Below are 7,726 nucleotides of genomic sequence, written 5' to 3' on the forward strand. Positions count from 1 at the left end.
GTTGGTGATGTTTCAGATCTGAAGAGCTTTTGTTTCTGAAACATTGCCAGTGTTCTTCCAGTGCATCAGGCATCAAAGCACAGGATTCTGCCTCTGCTGTGAACGTTCCTTGCCTCTGCCCTCACAGCATCACAGCCCCAGCGCTGTGCTTCAGATGGGCAGCTCTGTTTCCGACCTGAGGAAGAGCACAGCCGGTGGGGAATCCCAGTTGGTGGTTTCTACAACAGCCTCACAAAGCTGTCTCTTACACAAGAGTTAATTTGATAAGAAATCCTCCATAAGACAGAAACATTTGTGTTCTCTTGCTTTAGATTTGCAAAACAACATGCTCGGGAAGAAGTCCCTTTCACCTTGCACTGAGCTGCTGATAATGCATCTAAGCCTTAAACGTTAGGGATTGCTCTGGCTGACTACGTACTTCACACTCGTTTTAATTGCAAGGCAGGATGAAAAGTAAAAAGGCCAAAAATACAAAACGTTCCTGCGATTTTCAAAACAGGGTGCTCTAACACAGGACCTGCGACAGCAGTACACTGCACACAGAAGGGCAGAAGAGCTGTGGGTGAAGCTCAGGGAGCCTCATGACCCAGGAGCCAACACTTATTGCTGCACAGGTGTTAATTCCAGCTTTCAGTTGCTGATACAGTTAATGTAATACAAAGCACACTTTGTACCACGTAATGCATCAAACTAGATCTGATGTACTACAGACATTACATAAACTCTTACTGAAAACTTGTCCTCCATGTTTTCCCAAGGCTCACGTACCACTTTATGAGCCTCAGAGTTGTGTGTTTTTCCCATTCGGGTGTCCCCCTTCTGATTTATCTATTTTTCCCAATTTTTATGCATCTATTCAGTCTGCACTGTACAGCAATTGTTATTTATCACTGCTCCACATGCCATGACCTCTGCTTGGCAGCACCGAGCAGTTCCAGAGGCCCCATTTGTCTCACGGTTGCCTTGAAAGTTCTAAGCCACCATGGCCACTCAGAAATACACACTATTTCTTTTCTGCGGGATAAATATATATTCCAGCAAAATGAAGCATAAATATATTTCATTTTTTCCCCTCAAGTTTTGCTTAAATAAGAATCAAGCATTTGGGAAGGTTTTTTCTTTTTATGGAAAATGTCTCAATTCTAATTCCATTCTCATCTGCAATTTCAGGTCACCATTTCCCGCTTCTCCCAGTTAATTTCCATCTTTCTTTACTAGAAAGGGGACGAAAAGAGAATGGAGGGAACCTCCATCATTTCTGCCCTTTGTAGGACAGAAGGGACTGACCCAAAGACAGAACAGGTGTCTGTTTTACTGTATAACTGCCCTGAGTAAAACTGAAAAGAATTATTTCCTTTCTTTATGCTGCATTGTCAGGTGGGAATTATCGTCTGTTGGTTCTCATTTAAGAGCACTTTCTTACAGCTGTCATGAAAGCAGGACAGGTAGACAACTGATCAGCCAGAAACTGCTGGTAAGCTGTCCTCCATTAGCACTGCAAAGAGCATTAGAGTTCTGTGTCCTGTCAGATTTAAGGCACAAACTGAACTGAGAAATTGTCTATCATTGCTGAAACAGAAAGACACAAAGATGGCATGATGTTTTCATTCCTGAGTTCTGTGGGATTCAGATGTGACGTTTCCAGTGCACTGAGTGCAGTATATATATGTAGCCTGAGCTGTCCCTGGGGCCAGGCTGCTCTTGCCAGGGCTCCGGGAGTCACACAAGATACTGGAGCCCGGCTGTGTGCTCCATTCACGCGGCCACACCTCATATATAACTAAAACCACAGCATTACTGAGCATTGTTGAAATCTTCAGAATCAGATCCGTGCTAATCCAGATGTCATGGCTGCAGCAGGAGCTCACCTGCTCATTCCCACTACTCATGGGGTGAGCATCTGCAGTGCCATGGGAAACAGCAGGATGCCCACTGCAGCTAAAAACATCGCTGGGATCCATAGGACCGCAGCACATAAATAACATTAACCATACACAAGCTGTGTTATTTCAATGGTACTTGTTACTGGAGCAGAAATGCTACATCACGGCCTGAAGCAGTGATGGAGCACCTGGTGGGAAGGCAGAGCCAACCCAGGGGAGCTCAGGTGCATGTGATGTACTGAGTGATGGAAGGGCTGGAGCCAGGATCCTCCCCTTCCCAGACCTCATTTAAGGGTTGGCAGTGCAGATGAGGGCTTCTTGTTGGTGACTCCTGCCTACCTCAGGCCTTCTGAGGGTAAGCAGATTCTTGTCTTTGTTTCTGCATCCATGGCTGCTGCATTTGAGTATATCTTTGCTTGCTGCAGCCTAGGGTTTTGCTACAAGCTTTAATAACTGCACTTTCCCTCACATTACAGTTGCTGTAACACAAACCATGATTTTCCTCTCTGAAGTTGGTACCCACTATGGAGTGTTCTCCCTTTTGGAAGGTGGTGATTAACCTCAGTCTTCAGGTATTACATTTACGCAGTCCAGATCATTGTGATGCAATTCCTCACAGAAACGTTACTCATTTCCAGGTGTGTTTACCCCACCCTGTGCTGCTGCTGCTCAGGGATACCCTCACTGCCTGGGATCCCATCCAATCCAATGCCACCCCCTGGCCCCACAGACAACACCTGCTCCTGCTAATTGCAGCCATAAAGGCCTGTTGCTGTGCTGCTCTCTGCTCAGCTGGTGCTGTGGGACAGATGTGCTTTCCGCTCTTTGCAATTTGTTGTCCTGTGCTTTGGGTCCGAGTTCTCCCCTTGGGTCTATTCATAGCAAACTGTGCTGCTTGGTCCTGTGGGCAGGTTGAGCGCTCTGGGAAGTAAAAGCTATTGCTTTCCTTGCATTCAGTGCATCGCACTCAGCTGCGGGGCGCAGTGCTGGAGCTCAGGGCTGCTCTGCTGCTCCTGCTGCAGTTGGCAGGAGCTCTCACCAACTCTTAATGCAACACTTCCTTCAGTTTGTTTTTGTATTCTTAAGGCACTTTTATGTTTGATTGTTTGCATGTTGTGGTGATTTGGGTTGGGTTTTCGTTTGTATTGTTAAAAACATAAGCCTAGTCTGCAGTACAAAGCACAAGATAAATGCAGAGTTTCCCTGGAGTCTTTGGCCACAGAGACTGCAGATCATGTTTCCTCTCACAGCGTGTAGGGATGCGGCAGGGCAGAGGCAGTGCCCAGCATCACTCCTCCCCCCAGGCTGTGCTCTATGCACAGTCAGTGTTTTGCTCTGGGTGACACTGGTTGGGTGCTGAAGGAAGTGTTGTCTCTTATCTTTACTGATTAATAAAAAAAAGTTCCCTTGAGAACTTTGAGATACCTGGTTACTACAGCATATTTGGATTCCAGAAGTTTTTGATAAACTCCTCACCAAATGTTCTCTGTGAAGTAACAGTGCTGTGGGATGTGTGGAGACAGCATTTGTTGTCTTTTGTTTCTACTTAATATATTCAGTATATATTGTTCATAGATGTTAGGAAAATTTCAGCTTCAATAAGCTTGCTCAGTCGTCTTTTATCCCAGAAGAAGAGACTGAAGAGAGTCTTAATCTTTCTTCATTTGAATAAAGGAGAGTCCACAGGCCATACCCTTGTGGGGTCTCGAAGTTCTGGGGAGCACAGCGCCTTTGTTATCCCTATACCCCAGCACTAATGAGCCATTCCCCCTTTCTCCATTGGCTGAGCTAATTGGGGTTCACATTCTCCTCGATTCACCAGAGTTTGTTGCTTTGTCCAACTAGAACCATATTTGTATTCTGTAAAGTCGATCGCTCTTTGTTTTGCCCAGTGTCATGGTTTTATGCAAACAAGATTTACACGCAGGTGCTAAGCTAGCATCTCCTGCCATATACTTACAAGATAAGTTTGCTTAACCAAATCCTTGGGACTGAAACTCTTCTCCTCTTTTTCTTTATCTTGTTTTGCAGGGACCCCCTATCCTTCCTTTGCTCTTCCCAAATTTATTTTGCAAGTACACTTTATCCTTGTTTATCCTTCGGTAGATAACCTGGAAAGCTCAATACATCTGGGGACACAAAGCCTGCAGATGATTCAAACCTATGCTGAAAAACATCCACTGCTAGCAGGCTTCATCACTTTCCCTCTTGATACTCAGTTGTGTGAGGTCCTTCCTTCAGGCCTTTGTAGTGAGCTTTAAATAATCAGGTATAAATTCACCCATGAGTTCATAGTGCTGCAACAAAAGGCAGAGGGTTACAATGAACTGTTCACTGTGCATAACTAGGTATCAGCTATTTCTGCTAACAAGCAAATGCAAATGACATCACTGCAAATATCTGATATTGAATCGGGTGTGGGAGATGGCAAAAGGTGAAGTGAATGCTCAGTTTGAGGCAGTGCTGTCTGGTTTGGCCTCTGCCCTGCTCTATGCAGCCACGATTCTGCCAAGCAGAGCATCTGGAAAATGTGGTGGTGAACTTCACAGAGGACATAACCAAATGTAATGGAGTTCTTCAGCACAAGGAAGGTGTGCCTATGCAGAAGATAAGGTATTGGAAGAGGGAAGGAAAACAATTGAGAAATATTCTTCACTGTGTCTTGCAGCACACGAACAAAGCAGTGGCTCTCCTTGAAGCAGTCTCTGCTGCTTGCCTGGGAATTCATTGTTAGAAATACAGATTCCTCCTCTTCTGGGCAGGGCTGATAAACAACCTCGATGCGGATTCCTTTTCTCTCATTAGGCCTTGTTCTTTCTGCTACATTATTTATGACTTATCTGAAAGAATAATAATTGCAGGATTGTTCAGTGAATTATGTGTTGCGAGTAATGCACATTTACTGTTTCCTTTGTCCTTCCCTCTTGCTTCACTGGAAGAGCAAGTTGTTCTACCCATTTTAAATGCAATCAACGTCGTGCAGCGGCACAGTGTGTTGAGGCCTGTTGGCTGAGCACATCCTGAAGTCACTGCAGGACAGCAGCCCTCAGCCTTGCAAAACCCATCTGAGCACTGGGATGGCTGGTGGGGCAACCCAAGGACTTCTGTGGAACTTTTCTCCAGAGGTGATGGAGCCTCTAGAGGGGAAAGGGGGTGAAGGTTGAGTTGGGGTCCCATTGGGAGCTGACCCCTGCCTTCCCTGGGCTGCCCTGTTCCTTCTCAGGGCTGGGAGGGGGCTGAGGGTACGAGGTGCTGGGGGCCAATCTTCCTGCTACCTCCCACAGTGCTTCTCTGTGAGCGTTTTGTGGTGCAGCCCCAGCACAGGCCTTCCTCTGTCCCTGCAGACGTGATCAGCTTAATGAAGGAGATGCATGTTGTTCCTGGCAGGTACCATTAAGCAGTTACCAGGAATCAAAACCTGCTGTTATGGTATTTAAAAAAATAATAATTCCTTTTTATCTCACATCTGCATCCTATTTCCTGCCCCACAAAAGGCCCTCTGGTTCAGTGTTGATCCCCAACTCCAGCACAGTGCTCCCTCTCCATTAGAGCTTTCATTTATTTTTCCATTTCAGGGACTTCATAAAGATGGTCTCAGGCTTTTGTAACAAGATAAAGACAGAAAGAAATGTGGCTAATAGGAAATAGGAATATCTGAATAGAAAAAGCTTGATTTCACAAACTTTGAGATAATTGGAGACTGCATCAGTAAAGTTTTAGGCCCAGAATGTGTTGTTTTTGCAACTAAATTCATTTTTCCTGAAAAAGAGGCAAAATTGGCTGACTTTTTTTTGTGCAGCATCATTAATACTTGAATGTTACACAAATCTGGAAGCATCATGCTCTAATAATGGCTTTTCAATTGCTGTAGCAGTGCAACAAACTGCCTGTGACTGAGAAGTGGGCCTCTGACTGTGCTTTCCCATCCCAGCAGCTGTGTGTTGTTCCAGCACTGGGTTTGTGCATTCAACTCCTGCAGCCCATTAGTGGCTGCCACACCCTCCCCACCACCTCACAGCCCCATCCCTGTGCTGGCAGCGGGCTCCCTCCCTCCCACTGTTGTGTAACTGCAGATCTCCGCGTTCAGAGGTAATGAAGTCACGGGGTCACCTGTACAGAGTGCAATTGGTTTTCATAAATACAATTCATTATGCAAATTCTGTATTTGCAGTCAGCATTAAGGTGAAGTGAATGTGAGGAGCAGAGTAATAGGAACTGTGCTTTTGATATCAGGCAAAAATATTGGACTGAAATGAATTGGTAAATGATACAAAGCTGTTTAGAGAACGGTTGCATGGCCCTTTTTGGCTGAGAAGTGCCACAGCCCTGAGCAGAGCGGAGTGGCGGCGGGTGGGAGTGGGGGCTCTGCTGAGGGAGGTCTGCCCCCCCACCCCCACTGCTGAGCTGCAGGGGCCGGACCCTCCTGCATCCATCCAAGGTCACACATGCCAGTACCCACCTCTCAGTGGAGCAAATGTATGAACCGTTCAACTAATGTCATTGCAGGGATCCTGTAGCTTCATGGTCTAGAATCTTAACTGTGGACTCCACTCTTTAAACCAAACAAATGTACTGTTCTGGCTGTGGGCTTTTATTGTTGTTGTTGTTTTGGCTCTTTATCTGCTGTCTGTGGAGGAAACAAACATAACTATTTACTCAGTGCAAATGGATCAGCTGGAGCCTTGCAAAAGTGAGGCAAGCACTCCATCTCCCTCATGGCTGCCATTAGGTGTGGCTCTGGGTTCCAGGGTAGCCGTACCTCTGCACACCACTGGCATTAGGGCAGGACGTGACGTGGCTGCGGTGCAGCTGCTTGGTGGTCAGTGCAGGGCTGCACGCTGTCCCGCAGAGCCGTGTCAGCGGGGCTCTGTCCTGGCAGCCATCCAAAGGGCTGTCAGTGGGGGAGAGATGCCAAAGCCATCCCCCTCCAAGAAGTGCCTCCATTCCAGGCCCTCACTGTGGGACATTTGCAGCCATGGCCAGAGAGGGGTGGAGGCCCCGATGTTCCAGCTGTGCCCCAGGGGGCTGCCAGGCCTTTGTTCCCCTCTCTTGGAAACTACGTGGAGCTGCCCATAAATCCCACTCTGGCTGCAGTGGTGCTGCACCATCGCCTTCAAGCCTCTGTGGCCTCGAAGAACCGTGGCTGAGGATTAAAGCTACCTAGAAATCTACTTCCCGTGTTCACATATTTTTTGCCTGCAATTACAACTTCAGGCCTGACATATAAATTACTTTTTATCACTGGAGCAGAAAACATCTCCGTTCATTTTGATATAGTATAAGTGCAGGCAAGGTGGGTGCGATTTACAAAATGTGATTTTGTCCATGAGGTTTAAAACTACAGTAGCACCTCTGGGCTTTATTTAGCAGCACTGAAGTCAGGGTGTGATGGAGGTGAGCATTATCTTTTCCTCCATCAGTGAGCATGTAGCCTGAGTGCATTTCCTTACCAACCCCTCCTAATTTTATTTTAGGAATCCAAAAATACCAAACCAAAAGTGCCATTTGAAATAATGGTGGTTTTAAAACCGGAGCAGGGTTATTCTCTGTGCAGTTACCGACATTATTTCTTGCTGACTTCTAACAAAGGTGGGACTAAGAGAATCTTCTCATCACCTTTGTGGGGGATGTAGGAGCTGAGAGCATACAAAATTTTCTGTCCTTCTGACATTGAAACTGACTGTAGTTTAATAAAACTATTAGAAGTTGCACCAGAAATCATAAAATTTTTGCTTTTCTCATTTGCATTACTGACCTGGCTTTAGTAATCCCCTGAAGAGGGTTCTGGGATTTAGCATCTGCTAGGCTCTGCCTCAGCCTCCACCACTGTGGCAGAAGCTGTA

The sequence above is a fragment of the Meleagris gallopavo genome, chromosome 5 (assembly GCF_905368555.1).
Source record: "Meleagris gallopavo chromosome 5, MGAL_WU_HG_1.1, whole genome shotgun sequence".
Lineage (NCBI taxonomy): Eukaryota > Metazoa > Chordata > Aves > Galliformes > Phasianidae > Meleagris > Meleagris gallopavo.